We start from the raw sequence: 15,398 nt of genomic DNA on the forward strand, positions 1-15,398 counted from the left end.
CCCCCATGTTATGTTACATAGTTACATAGTTAGTACGGTCGAAAAAAGACATATGTCCATCACGTTCAACCAGGGAATTAAGGGGTAGGGGTGTGGCGCGATATTGGGGAAGGGATGAGATTTTATATTTCTTCATAAGCATTAATCTTATTTTGTCAATTAGGAACATTCAGCACCCACCCGCTATCAAGGCAGCTGCCTATCATGTCATGCCCTACCTGCACAGGTGTGCTGGCTACTCAAATGATCCAATTAAGGAGGCCATTTAGTCAGCAGCAGCAGAAGTCCTGTGCCTGGACGCTCCAACAGGGGCCAGACACAAGCAGAAGCAGAAGCAGCAGAAGAAGCAGCAGCAGCACCACCTTTTGTTTTTTGGCTGCAGCAGCAGCAAGGCCCACAGGGCTGGCTAGCTGGCTAGCCAGCAAGCAGGTAGCAATGAAAGTAGGAATCTTTCTTTTTAACCCTGTAAGGGGGTGGTGCACTGTACCCGAAGATACTGCCATATCGGGTCAATGCATAGGGCGACGGAAGCAAGCTTCGAAATCGGCCCCCGTTCTCAAAAATCCATTTAATATATGGTCCCCAGATAGGGGACGTATCAGATATTAAACTGATAAGAACAGATACTACACTTGATCTTAGCCAAAAGGCCGAGAAGCGATAACCGTGAAAGGGGCGGGCCCAACAAGGTCCCCTTCATGGGCACTATCACTGCTTGCTGTCAGGGAGGCTGCCAGACAATTTTCCATGCACACTCTGGGCTGGGGGGCAGTCAACCACCAGTACACACAGCAGAACCTAAACCCATACCATTATTGCTAAGCAGCAAGACAGGGGCCCATTGCACTCCCACGGGGCCTTTTTAAATGCAATCCATAACCCGGATTTGCCAGGAACCCTTCTTACTCCTCCTACTTGCATGTGACACTGGGCTTAGGATCTGCATAGGAAACACACTCACAAGCACACACCTACCTTTGTTGCCTGCAGATGCCTCCTTGGCTGTCCCCAAACGGTATCAAACCAACACCCACGGGAAGCTGTAAGCATAGAGGACATGCCTGCACCCCATTGGACTTACCTGTGTGGGTTAAATCCGGGTTATTTGACAACCTATGGCGGTGATGGTTCTGCTCAGGCAGAGCAGTGCTGATGCTCCTCATAAAGCTGTCGCTGCTGTGAAGGTTCTAGGTGACATCACAAATCCCTTTGGTTACATACACAACAAAGCTGGGTTGTTGTTGTTTACACTCTGCAAGGCCTGTGGAAGTGAGTGACATCATAGCACTGTAGTTCTGAGGGTTCAAGATGGATGCAACAATCTCCTGTTGCTTCTATGAAGGCCGTAATAGACGACATCACCAAACAGCTCCATAGTCACATACACAGCAAAGGAGAGATGTTGTTTACACCTAGTGATGTCAGTGGTATTGAGTGACATCACAGCACAGTGCTAAGGCTCCTGGGCCTGGACACAGCAGCGGCTGCAATATCTCAACGGAGAATACGTTTATATCTATGTGTGTGTGTGCGCATATATATATATATATATATATATATATATATATATATTTCTCCGCCGAAATCACTTTTAAACCCATTTCCACCTTTTTTTCCCTTCTCTTCCTCTTACTTTTTTTTCACGTTTTTTTACGTTTTTCTCCTTTTCGCCTCTTTTCTGGGCGTATTATTCTTCTTTTTCTTCTTTTTTTTCGTCTAATGCATACCCCATCAGTGCAGCAATGCTTATTCAATACCGCCAGCAGATGGAGACACTGGGGGATAATTTTCTAAGGATTTATACTGATTTTTCCTGTCTGAATTTGTCGCACAGAAAGTTGCAGGCCAAATATGTGTGACATTTCTGCGACTTTAGCTTCTAGAGCATTTTTACAACATTATACATAGGTGCTGAATACATAAAAAGCGACTGTTCAGCGACAGACAAGTCGCATCGGCTGAAAGTAGGCCAGAATGTCAGTCCATGTTGGAGCAGGTTTAGATACAGTCTAAAGCATAGATCTCAAAGTCTGTGCACAGAATTTAGCAAGGGCCTCGCACCTTCTGATGCATCAGGTAGGTGCACAATAGCATAGCCTAACCCTCTGTACTTTGGTCTATATTGATGCGGGACATAGACAGCCAGCTGATGACCAATCCATTAGTGCAATGGATGGCTGGAAGCATTTGTCTTTGCCTTTGCAATACCACAGAAGCAATGCATGGTCAATGTACAGCAATGACACACCTGTGTGAACAGCCAGGAGACCCCCCCCCCATGTTATGTTACATAGTTACATAGTTAGTACGGTCGAAAAAAGACATATGTCCATCACGTTCAACCAGGGAATTAAGGGGTAGGGGTGTGGCGCGATATTGGGGAAGGGATGAGATTTTATATTTCTTCATAAGCATTAATCTTATTTTGTCAATTAGGAACATTCAGCACCCACCCGCTATCAAGGCAGCTGCCTATCATGTCATGCCCTACCTGCACAGGTGTGCTGGCTACTCAAATGATCCAATTAAGGAGGCCATTTAGTCAGCAGCAGCAGAAGTCCTGTGCCTGGACGCTCCAACAGGGGCCAGACACAAGCAGAAGCAGAAGCAGCAGAAGAAGCAGCAGCAGCAGCACCACCTTTTGTTTTTTGGCTGCAGCAGCAGCAAGGCCCACAGGGCTGGCTAGCTGGCTAGCCAGCAAGCAGGTAGCAATGAAAGTAGGAATCTTTCTTTTTAACCCTGTAAGGGGGTGGTGCACTGTACCCGAAGATACTGCCATATCGGGTCAATGCATAGGGCGACGGAAGCAAGCTTCGAAATCGGCCCCCGTTCTCAAAAATCCATTTAATATATGGTCCCCAGATAGGGGACGTATCAGATATTAAACTGATAAGAACAGATACTACACTTGATCTTAGCCAAAAGGCCGAGAAGCGATAACCGTGAAAGGGGCGGGCCCAACAAGGTCCCCTTCATGGGCACTATCACTGCTTGCTGTCAGGGAGGCTGCCAGACAATTTTCCATGCACACTCTGGGCTGGGGGGCAGTCAACCACCAGTACACACAGCAGAACCTAAACCCATACCATTATTGCTAAGCAGCAAGACAGGGGCCCATTGCACTCCCACGGGGCCTTTTTAAATGCAATCCATAACCCGGATTTGCCAGGAACCCTTCTTACTCCTCCTACTTGCATGTGACACTGGGCTTAGGATCTGCATAGGAAACACACTCACAAGCACACACCTACCTTTGTTGCCTGCAGATGCCTCCTTGGCTGTCCCCAAACGGTATCAAACCAACACCCACGGGAAGCTGTAAGCATAGAGGACATGCCTGCACCCCATTGGACTTACCTGTGTGGGTTAAATCCGGGTTATTTGACAACCTATGGCGGTGATGGTTCTGCTCAGGCAGAGCAGTGCTGATGCTCCTCATAAAGCTGTCGCTGCTGTGAAGGTTCTAGGTGACATCACAAATCCCTTTGGTTACATACACAACAAAGCTGGGTTGTTGTTGTTTACACTCTGCAAGGCCTGTGGAAGTGAGTGACATCATAGCACTGTAGTTCTGAGGGTTCAAGATGGATGCAACAATCTCCTGTTGCTTCTATGAAGGCCGTAATAGACGACATCACCAAACAGCTCCATAGTCACATACACAGCAAAGGAGAGATGTTGTTTACACCTAGTGATGTCAGTGGTATTGAGTGACATCACAGCACAGTGCTAAGGCTCCTGGGCCTGGACACAGCAGCGGCTGCAATATCTCAACGGAGAATACGTTTATATCTATGTGTGTGTGTGCGCATATATATATATATATATATATATATATATATATATATATTTCTCCGCCGAAATCACTTTTAAACCCATTTCCACCTTTTTTTCCCTTCTCTTCCTCTTACTTTTTTTTCACGTTTTTTTACGTTTTTCTCCTTTTCGCCTCTTTTCTGGGCGTATTATTCTTCTTTTTCTTCTTTTTTTTCGTCTAATGCATACCCCATCAGTGCAGCAATGCTTATTCAATACCGCCAGCAGATGGAGACACTGGGGGATAATTTTCTAAGGATTTATACTGATTTTTCCTGTCTGAATTTGTCGCACAGAAAGTTGCAGGCCAAATATGTGTGACATTTCTGCGACTTTAGCTTCTAGAGCATTTTTACAACATTATACATAGGTGCTGAATACATAAAAAGCGACTGTTCAGCGACAGACAAGTCGCATCGGCTGAAAGTAGGCCAGAATGTCAGTCCATGTTGGAGCAGGTTTAGATACAGTCTAAAGCATAGATCTCAAAGTCTGTGCACAGAATTTAGCAAGGGCCTCGCACCTTCTGATGCATCAGGTAGGTGCACAATAGCATAGCCTAACCCTCTGTACTTTGGTCTATATTGATGCGGGACATAGACAGCCAGCTGATGACCAATCCATTAGTGCAATGGATGGCTGGAAGCATTTGTCTTTGCCTTTGCAATACCACAGAAGCAATGCATGGTCAATGTACAGCAATGACACACCTGTGTGAACAGCCAGGAGACCCCCCCCCCATGTTATGTTACATAGTTACATAGTTAGTACGGTCGAAAAAAGACATATGTCCATCACGTTCAACCAGGGAATTAAGGGGTAGGGGTGTGGCGCGATATTGGGGAAGGGATGAGATTTTATATTTCTTCATAAGCATTAATCTTATTTTGTCAATTAGGAACATTCAGCACCCACCCGCTATCAAGGCAGCTGCCTATCATGTCATGCCCTACCTGCACAGGTGTGCTGGCTACTCAAATGATCCAATTAAGGAGGCCATTTAGTCAGCAGCAGCAGAAGTCCTGTGCCTGGACGCTCCAACAGGGGCCAGACACAAGCAGAAGCAGAAGCAGCAGAAGAAGCAGCAGCAGCACCACCTTTTGTTTTTTGGCTGCAGCAGCAGCAAGGCCCACAGGGCTGGCTAGCTGGCTAGCCAGCAAGCAGGTAGCAATGAAAGTAGGAATCTTTCTTTTTAACCCTGTAAGGGGGTGGTGCACTGTACCCGAAGATACTGCCATATCGGGTCAATGCATAGGGCGACGGAAGCAAGCTTCGAAATCGGCCCCCGTTCTCAAAAATCCATTTAATATATGGTCCCCAGATAGGGGACGTATCAGATATTAAACTGATAAGAACAGATACTACACTTGATCTTAGCCAAAAGGCCGAGAAGTGATAACCGTGAAAGGGGCGGGCCCAACAAGGTCCCCTTCATGGGCACTATCACTGCTTGCTGTCAGGGAGGCTGCCAGACAATTTTCCATGCACACTCTGGGCTGGGGGGCAGTCAACCACCAGTACACACAGCAGAACCTAAACCCATACCATTATTGCTAAGCAGCAAGACAGGGGCCCATTGCACTCCCACGGGGCCTTTTTAAATGCAATCCATAACCCGGATTTGCCAGGAACCCTTCTTACTCCTCCTACTTGCATGTGACTCTGGGCTTAGGATCTGCATAGGAAACACACTCACAAGCACACACCTACCTTTGTTGCCTGCAGATGCCTCCTTGGCTGTCCCCAAACGGTATCAAACCAACACCCACGGGAAGCTGTAAGCATAGAGGACATGCCTGCACCCCATTGGACTTACCTGTGTGGGTTAAATCCGGGTTATTTGACAACCTATGGCGGTGATGGTTCTGCTCAGGCAGAGCAGTGCTGATGCTCCTCATAAAGCTGTCGCTGCTGTGAAGGTTCTAGGTGACATCACAAATCCCTTTGGTTACATACACAACAAAGCTGGGTTGTTGTTGTTTACACTCTGCAAGGCCTGTGGAAGTGAGTGACATCATAGCACTGTAGTTCTGAGGGTTCAAGATGGATGCAACAATCTCCTGTTGCTTCTATGAAGGCCGTAATAGACGACATCACCAAACAGCTCCATAGTCACATACACAGCAAAGGAGAGATGTTGTTTACACCTAGTGATGTCAGTGGTATTGAGTGACATCACAGCACAGTGCTAAGGCTCCTGGGCCTGGACACAGCAGCGGCTGCAATATCTCAACGGAGAATACGTTTATATCTATGTGTGTGTGTGCGCATATATATATATATATATATATATATATATATATATATATATATATTTCTCCGCCGAAATCACTTTTAAACCCATTTCCACCTTTTTTTCCCTTCTCTTCCTCTTACTTTTTTTTCACGTTTTTTTACGTTTTTCTCCTTTTCGCCTCTTTTCTGGGCGTATTATTCTTCTTTTTCTTCTTTTTTTTCGTCTAATGCATACCCCATCAGTGCAGCAATGCTTATTCAATACCGCCAGCAGATGGAGACACTGGGGGATAATTTTCTAAGGATTTATACTGATTTTTCCTGTCTGAATTTGTCGCACAGAAAGTTGCAGGCCAAATATGTGTGACATTTCTGCGACTTTAGCTTCTAGAGCATTTTTACAACATTATACATAGGTGCTGAATACATAAAAAGCGACTGTTCAGCGACAGACAAGTCGCATCGGCTGAAAGTAGGCCAGAATGTCAGTCCATGTTGGAGCAGGTTTAGATACAGTCTAAAGCATAGATCTCAAAGTCTGTGCACAGAATTTAGCAAGGGCCTCGCACCTTCTGATGCATCAGGTAGGTGCACAATAGCATAGCCTAACCCTCTGTACTTTGGTCTATATTGATGCGGGACATAGACAGCCAGCTGATGACCAATCCATTAGTGCAATGGATGGCTGGAAGCATTTGTCTTTGCCTTTGCAATACCACAGAAGCAATGCATGGTCAATGTACAGCAATGACACACCTGTGTGAACAGCCAGGAGACCCCCCCCCCATGTTATGTTACATAGTTACATAGTTAGTACGGTCGAAAAAAGACATATGTCCATCACGTTCAACCAGGGAATTAAGGGGTAGGGGTGTGGCGCGATATTGGGGAAGGGATGAGATTTTATATTTCTTCATAAGCATTAATCTTATTTTGTCAATTAGGAACATTCAGCACCCACCCGCTATCAAGGCAGCTGCCTATCATGTCATGCCCTACCTGCACAGGTGTGCTGGCTACTCAAATGATCCAATTAAGGAGGCCATTTAGTCAGCAGCAGCAGAAGTCCTGTGCCTGGACGCTCCAACAGGGGCCAGACACAAGCAGAAGCAGAAGCAGCAGAAGAAGCAGCAGCAGCACCACCTTTTGTTTTTTGGCTGCAGCAGCAGCAAGGCCCACAGGGCTGGCTAGCTGGCTAGCCAGCAAGCAGGTAGCAATGAAAGTAGGAATCTTTCTTTTTAACCCTGTAAGGGGGTGGTGCACTGTACCCGAAGATACTGCCATATCGGGTCAATGCATAGGGCGACGGAAGCAAGCTTCGAAATCGGCCCCCGTTCTCAAAAATCCATTTAATATATGGTCCCCAGATAGGGGACGTATCAGATATTAAACTGATAAGAACAGATACTACACTTGATCTTAGCCAAAAGGCCGAGAAGCGATAACCGTGAAAGGGGCGGGCCCAACAAGGTCCCCTTCATGGGCACTATCACTGCTTGCTGTCAGGGAGGCTGCCAGACAATTTTCCATGCACACTCTGGGCTGGGGGGCAGTCAACCACCAGTACACACAGCAGAACCTAAACCCATACCATTATTGCTAAGCAGCAAGACAGGGGCCCATTGCACTCCCACGGGGCCTTTTTAAATGCAATCCATAACCCGGATTTGCCAGGAACCCTTCTTACTCCTCCTACTTGCATGTGACACTGGGCTTAGGATCTGCATAGGAAACACACTCACAAGCACACACCTACCTTTGTTGCCTGCAGATGCCTCCTTGGCTGTCCCCAAACGGTATCAAACCAACACCCACGGGAAGCTGTAAGCATAGAGGACATGCCTGCACCCCATTGGACTTACCTGTGTGGGTTAAATCCGGGTTATTTGACAACCTATGGCGGTGATGGTTCTGCTCAGGCAGAGCAGTGCTGATGCTCCTCATAAAGCTGTCGCTGCTGTGAAGGTTCTAGGTGACATCACAAATCCCTTTGGTTACATACACAACAAAGCTGGGTTGTTGTTGTTTACACTCTGCAAGGCCTGTGGAAGTGAGTGACATCATAGCACTGTAGTTCTGAGGGTTCAAGATGGATGCAACAATCTCCTGTTGCTTCTATGAAGGCCGTAATAGACGACATCACCAAACAGCTCCATAGTCACATACACAGCAAAGGAGAGATGTTGTTTACACCTAGTGATGTCAGTGGTATTGAGTGACATCACAGCACAGTGCTAAGGCTCCTGGGCCTGGACACAGCAGCGGCTGCAATATCTCAACGGAGAATACGTTTATATCTATGTGTGTGTGTGCGCATATATATATATATATATATATATATATATATATATATATATATTTCTCCGCCGAAATCACTTTTAAACCCATTTCCACCTTTTTTTCCCTTCTCTTCCTCTTACTTTTTTTTCACGTTTTTTTACGTTTTTCTCCTTTTCGCCTCTTTTCTGGGCGTATTATTCTTCTTTTTCTTCTTTTTTTTCGTCTAATGCATACCCCATCAGTGCAGCAATGCTTATTCAATACCGCCAGCAGATGGAGACACTGGGGGATAATTTTCTAAGGATTTATACTGATTTTTCCTGTCTGAATTTGTCGCACAGAAAGTTGCAGGCCAAATATGTGTGACATTTCTGCGACTTTAGCTTCTAGAGCATTTTTACAACATTATACATAGGTGCTGAATACATAAAAAGCGACTGTTCAGCGACAGACAAGTCGCATCGGCTGAAAGTAGGCCAGAATGTCAGTCCATGTTGGAGCAGGTTTAGATACAGTCTAAAGCATAGATCTCAAAGTCTGTGCACAGAATTTAGCAAGGGCCTCGCACCTTCTGATGCATCAGGTAGGTGCACAATAGCATAGCCTAACCCTCTGTACTTTGGTCTATATTGATGCGGGACATAGACAGCCAGCTGATGACCAATCCATTAGTGCAATGGATGGCTGGAAGCATTTGTCTTTGCCTTTGCAATACCACAGAAGCAATGCATGGTCAATGTACAGCAATGACACACCTGTGTGAACAGCCAGGAGACCCCCCCCCCCCCCATGTTATGTTACATAGTTACATAGTTAGTACGGTCGAAAAAAGACATATGTCCATCACGTTCAACCAGGGAATTAAGGGGTAGGGGTGTGGCGCGATATTGGGGAAGGGATGAGATTTTATATTTCTTCATAAGCATTAATCTTATTTTGTCAATTAGGAACATTCAGCACCCACCCGCTATCAAGGCAGCTGCCTATCATGTCATGCCCTACCTGCACAGGTGTGCTGGCTACTCAAATGATCCAATTAAGGAGGCCATTTAGTCAGCAGCAGCAGAAGTCCTGTGCCTGGACGCTCCAACAGGGGCCAGACACAAGCAGAAGCAGAAGCAGCAGAAGAAGCAGCAGCAGCACCACCTTTTGTTTTTTGGCTGCAGCAGCAGCAAGGCCCACAGGGCTGGCTAGCTGGCTAGCCAGCAAGCAGGTAGCAATGAAAGTAGGAATCTTTCTTTTTAACCCTGTAAGGGGGTGGTGCACTGTACCCGAAGATACTGCCATATCGGGTCAATGCATAGGGCGACGGAAGCAAGCTTCGAAATCGGCCCCCGTTCTCAAAAATCCATTTAATATATGGTCCCCAGATAGGGGACGTATCAGATATTAAACTGATAAGAACAGATACTACACTTGATCTTAGCCAAAAGGCCGAGAAGCGATAACCGTGAAAGGGGCGGGCCCAACAAGGTCCCCTTCATGGGCACTATCACTGCTTGCTGTCAGGGAGGCTGCCAGACAATTTTCCATGCACACTCTGGGCTGGGGGGCAGTCAACCACCAGTACACACAGCAGAACCTAAACCCATACCATTATTGCTAAGCAGCAAGACAGGGGCCCATTGCACTCCCACGGGGCCTTTTTAAATGCAATCCATAACCCGGATTTGCCAGGAACCCTTCTTACTCCTCCTACTTGCATGTGACACTGGGCTTAGGATCTGCATAGGAAACACACTCACAAGCACACACCTACCTTTGTTGCCTGCAGATGCCTCCTTGGCTGTCCCCAAACGGTATCAAACCAACACCCACGGGAAGCTGTAAGCATAGAGGACATGCCTGCACCCCATTGGACTTACCTGTGTGGGTTAAATCCGGGTTATTTGACAACCTATGGCGGTGATGGTTCTGCTCAGGCAGAGCAGTGCTGATGCTCCTCATAAAGCTGTCGCTGCTGTGAAGGTTCTAGGTGACATCACAAATCCCTTTGGTTACATACACAACAAAGCTGGGTTGTTGTTGTTTACACTCTGCAAGGCCTGTGGAAGTGAGTGACATCATAGCACTGTAGTTCTGAGGGTTCAAGATGGATGCAACAATCTCCTGTTGCTTCTATGAAGGCCGTAATAGACGACATCACCAAACAGCTCCATAGTCACATACACAGCAAAGGAGAGATGTTGTTTACACCTAGTGATGTCAGTGGTATTGAGTGACATCACAGCACAGTGCTAAGGCTCCTGGGCCTGGACACAGCAGCGGCTGCAATATCTCAACGGAGAATACGTTTATATCTATGTGTGTGTGTGCGCATATATATATATATATATATATATATATATATATATATTTCTCCGCCGAAATCACTTTTAAACCCATTTCCACCTTTTTTTCCCTTCTCTTCCTCTTACTTTTTTTTCACGTTTTTTTACGTTTTTCTCCTTTTCGCCTCTTTTCTGGGCGTATTATTCTTCTTTTTCTTCTTTTTTTTCGTCTAATGCATACCCCATCAGTGCAGCAATGCTTAGTCAATACCGCCAGCAGATGGAGACACTGGGGGATAATTTTCTAAGGATTTATACTGATTTTTCCTGTCTGAATTTGTCGCACAGAAAGTTGCAGGCCAAATATGTGTGACATTTCTGCGACTTTAGCTTCTAGAGCATTTTTACAACATTATACATAGGTGCTGAATACATAAAAAGCGACTGTTCAGCGACAGACAAGTCGCATCGGCTGAAAGTAGGCCAGAATGTCAGTCCATGTTGGAGCAGGTTTAGATACAGTCTAAAGCATAGATCTCAAAGTCTGTGCACAGAATTTAGCAAGGGCCTCGCACCTTCTGATGCATCAGGTAGGTGCACAATAGCATAGCCTAACCCTCTGTACTTTGGTCTATATTGATGCGGGACATAGACAGCCAGCTGATGACCAATCCATTAGTGCAATGGATGGCTGGAAGCATTTGTCTTTGCCTTTGCAATACCACAGAAGCAATGCATGGTCAATGTACAGCAATGACACACCTGTGTGAACAGCCAGGAGACCCCCCCCCCATGTTATGTTACATAGTTACATAGTTAGTACGGTCGAAAAAAGACATATGTCCATCACGTTCAACCAGGGAATTAAGGGGTAGGGGTGTGGCGCGATATTGGGGAAGGGATGAGATTTTATATTTCTTCATAAGCATTAATCTTATTTTGTCAATTAGGAACATTCAGCACCCACCCGCTATCAAGGCAGCTGCCTATCATGTCATGCCCTACCTGCACAGGTGTGCTGGCTACTCAAATGATCCAATTAAGGAGGCCATTTAGTCAGCAGCAGCAGAAGTCCTGTGCCTGGACGCTCCAACAGGGGCCAGACACAAGCAGAAGCAGAAGCAGCAGAAGAAGCAGCAGCAGCACCACCTTTTGTTTTTTGGCTGCAGCAGCAGCAAGGCCCACAGGGCTGGCTAGCTGGCTAGCCAGCAAGCAGGTAGCAATGAAAGTAGGAATCTTTCTTTTTAACCCTGTAAGGGGGTGGTGCACTGTACCCGAAGATACTGCCATATCGGGTCAATGCATAGGGCGACGGAAGCAAGCTTCGAAATCGGCCCCCGTTCTCAAAAATCCATTTAATATATGGTCCCCAGATAGGGGACGTATCAGATATTAAACTGATAAGAACAGATACTACACTTGATCTTAGCCAAAAGGCCGAGAAGCGATAACCGTGAAAGGGGCGGGCCCAACAAGGTCCCCTTCATGGGCACTATCACTGCTTGCTGTCAGGGAGGCTGCCAGACAATTTTCCATGCACACTCTGGGCTGGGGGGCAGTCAACCACCAGTACACACAGCAGAACCTAAACCCATACCATTATTGCTAAGCAGCAAGACAGGGGCCCATTGCACTCCCACGGGGCCTTTTTAAATGCAATCCATAACCCGGATTTGCCAGGAACCCTTCTTACTCCTCCTACTTGCATGTGACACTGGGCTTAGGATCTGCATAGGAAACACACTCACAAGCACACACCTACCTTTGTTGCCTGCAGATGCCTCCTTGGCTGTCCCCAAACGGTATCAAACCAACACCCACGGGAAGCTGTAAGCATAGAGGACATGCCTGCACCCCATTGGACTTACCTGTGTGGGTTAAATCCGGGTTATTTGACAACCTATGGCGGTGATGGTTCTGCTCAGGCAGAGCAGTGCTGATGCTCCTCATAAAGCTGTCGCTGCTGTGAAGGTTCTAGGTGACATCACAAATCCCTTTGGTTACATACACAACAAAGCTGGGTTGTTGTTGTTTACACTCTGCAAGGCCTGTGGAAGTGAGTGACATCATAGCACTGTAGTTCTGAGGGTTCAAGATGGATGCAACAATCTCCTGTTGCTTCTATGAAGGCCGTAATAGACGACATCACCAAACAGCTCCATAGTCACATACACAGCAAAGGAGAGATGTTGTTTACACCTAGTGATGTCAGTGGTATTGAGTGACATCACAGCACAGTGCTAAGGCTCCTGGGCCTGGACACAGCAGCGGCTGCAATATCTCAACGGAGAATACGTTTATATCTATGTGTGTGTGTGCGCATATATATATATATATATATATATATATATATATATATTTCTCCGCCGAAATCACTTTTAAACCCATTTCCACCTTTTTTTCCCTTCTCTTCCTCTTACTTTTTTTTCACGTTTTTTTACGTTTTTCTCCTTTTCGCCTCTTTTCTGGGCGTATTATTCTTCTTTTTCTTCTTTTTTTTCGTCTAATGCATACCCCATCAGTGCAGCAATGCTTATTCAATACCGCCAGCAGATGGAGACACTGGGGGATAATTTTCTAAGGATTTATACTGATTTTTCCTGTCTGAATTTGTCGCACAGAAAGTTGCAGGCCAAATATGTGTGACATTTCTGCGACTTTAGCTTCTAGAGCATTTTTACAACATTATACATAGGTGCTGAATACATAAAAAGCGACTGTTCAGCGACAGACAAGTCGCATCGGCTGAAAGTAGGCCAGAATGTCAGTCCATGTTGGAGCAGGTTTAGATACAGTCTAAAGCATAGATCTCAAAGTCTGTGCACAGAATTTAGCAAGGGCCTCGCACCTTCTGATGCATCAGGTAGGTGCACAATAGCATAGCCTAACCCTCTGTACTTTGGTCTATATTGATGCGGGACATAGACAGCCAGCTGATGACCAATCCATTAGTGCAATGGATGGCTGGAAGCATTTGTCTTTGCCTTTGCAATACCACAGAAGCAATGCATGGTCAATGTACAGCAATGACACACCTGTGTGAACAGCCAGGAGACCCCCCCCCCCATGTTATGTTACATAGTTACATAGTTAGTACGGTCGAAAAAAGACATATGTCCATCACGTTCAACCAGGGAATTAAGGGGTAGGGGTGTGGCGCGATATTGGGGAAGGGATGAGATTTTATATTTCTTCATAAGCATTAATCTTATTTTGTCAATTAGGAACATTCAGCACCCACCCGCTATCAAGGCAGCTGCCTATCATGTCATGCCCTACCTGCACAGGTGTGCTGGCTACTCAAATGATCCAATTAAGGAGGCCATTTAGTCAGCAGCAGCAGAAGTCCTGTGCCTGGACGCTCCAACAGGGGCCAGACACAAGCAGAAGCAGAAGCAGCAGAAGAAGCAGCAGCAGCACCACCTTTTGTTTTTTGGCTGCAGCAGCAGCAAGGCCCACAGGGCTGGCTAGCTGGCTAGCCAGCAAGCAGGTAGCAATGAAAGTAGGAATCTTTCTTTTTAACCCTGTAAGGGGGTGGTGCACTGTACCCGAAGATACTGCCATATCGGGTCAATGCATAGGGCGACGGAAGCAAGCTTCGAAATCGGCCCCCGTTCTCAAAAATCCATTTAATATATGGTCCCCAGATAGGGGACGTATCAGATATTAAACTGATAAGAACAGATTTTTTACTTTTAGATATAATATTCTTAGACTAAAAGACCTTACGCAGTCCAGATTATACTTAGTCTGCTAAAAGCATATTCCACAGATGTAGATTCCAAAGACTTTTAGCCACTTTGTGACCTAATCTTTTTTTATCCAATAAATAGAAAACATACATCTCACTAAGAGCTAGGCGAACACAATCTTTAGAGGTAATAGTGTCTCTTTTAAAAAGAAGAATATTCCTCGTCTTCCATAGTGCAATTTTAATACAATTTATACTAATCCACAAAACCCGAGACTTTTCCACAGATAAAACATTATAAAATCCATATAAAATAACTTCATGATTTAAAAAATTAAGATCAGAAATGAATTTTAGTAAGGGTCCTATCAAATGCCATATCTCTTGGGCGTAAAAACAGTTCCAAAAAAGGTGTAAAACTGTTTCCTCACTAGGACACCCCATTCTCGGGCACTTTGCACTACGACACAATCCTCTTCTGTGTTGGAATTCTCTGGTAGGCAAACATTGATGTGCTATCTGCCAGGCCAGATCTTTTAAGTCATTAGATAAGAATCCCATATTCACCATCCTCCAAACTCTTAGAGATTTCTCAGTGGAATAATTAGATATTAAGCAAATCTGTTCTATCTTCCTGATTTCAGGAACTAATTTTCGTGCATTACTACAAATTTCTTGACTAAAATTAGCAATGCCATAAATACGAATAATCTTTTCTAAAACCACATAGTGCGCTGGGGGAATAAATAAGATTGGGGACGTTAAAGGTAAGGTTATCCACTTTCTTTTTCTAAAAATGTGACCTGCAGCATATTTTAAAAAATAAGACCAATAACAGTTTCTTTGCAAGCCATTAAAACACATAGAAAAAAAGTGAATATATAAAAACCTTTTTAAATCAGGCACATCCTTACCCCCCAATTTCTTTGTCTTCATCATTACATCTCTCCTGAGTTTATCCATTTTAGACCCCCATAAAAAATGAAAGCAAATCTTGTTTAAAAACTTTAAGGTGCGTTCACTCGGTGGGAAAACCAAGCTTAAATATAGCATGATAGGTAGCAACAAAGCTTTCATTATCAGTACTTTTCCTTCTATTGTTAATT

The 15,398-nt window shown here is 45.3% G+C and overlaps 6 non-coding genes and 1 pseudogene across 6 annotated transcripts; all 7 read right to left on the reverse strand.

Annotated features, from left to right (window-relative positions):
• Nucleotides 1-471: 471 nt before the first annotated feature.
• On the reverse strand, nt 472-662 carry LOC130303621 (U2 spliceosomal RNA). Its single transcript, XR_008853664.1, has one exon. It is a non-coding gene; the product is annotated as a U2 spliceosomal RNA (small nuclear RNA).
• A 2,085-nt stretch (nt 663-2,747) lies between these two features.
• Nucleotides 2,748-2,938, reverse strand: LOC130303622 (U2 spliceosomal RNA). Its single transcript, XR_008853665.1, has one exon. It is a non-coding gene; the product is annotated as a U2 spliceosomal RNA (small nuclear RNA).
• A 2,084-nt stretch (nt 2,939-5,022) lies between these two features.
• LOC130303642 (U2 spliceosomal RNA) lies at nt 5,023-5,213 on the reverse strand. Its single transcript, XR_008853684.1, has one exon. It is a non-coding gene; the product is annotated as a U2 spliceosomal RNA (small nuclear RNA).
• Nucleotides 5,214-7,303: 2,090 nt separating this feature from the next.
• LOC130303624 (U2 spliceosomal RNA) lies at nt 7,304-7,494 on the reverse strand. The gene has a single exon (XR_008853666.1). It is a non-coding gene; the product is annotated as a U2 spliceosomal RNA (small nuclear RNA).
• Nucleotides 7,495-9,586: 2,092 nt separating this feature from the next.
• Nucleotides 9,587-9,777, reverse strand: LOC130303625 (U2 spliceosomal RNA). Its single transcript, XR_008853667.1, has one exon. It is a non-coding gene; the product is annotated as a U2 spliceosomal RNA (small nuclear RNA).
• A 2,082-nt stretch (nt 9,778-11,859) lies between these two features.
• LOC130303626 (U2 spliceosomal RNA) lies at nt 11,860-12,050 on the reverse strand. The gene has a single exon (XR_008853668.1). It is a non-coding gene; the product is annotated as a U2 spliceosomal RNA (small nuclear RNA).
• Nucleotides 12,051-14,133: 2,083 nt separating this feature from the next.
• Nucleotides 14,134-14,309, reverse strand: LOC130303645 (U2 spliceosomal RNA; annotated as a pseudogene).
• Nucleotides 14,310-15,398: the final 1,089 nt, after the last annotated feature.

The sequence above is a fragment of the Hyla sarda genome, unplaced genomic scaffold (genome assembly GCF_029499605.1).
Source record: "Hyla sarda isolate aHylSar1 unplaced genomic scaffold, aHylSar1.hap1 scaffold_1234, whole genome shotgun sequence".
Classification (NCBI taxonomy): Eukaryota; Metazoa; Chordata; class Amphibia; order Anura; family Hylidae; genus Hyla; species Hyla sarda.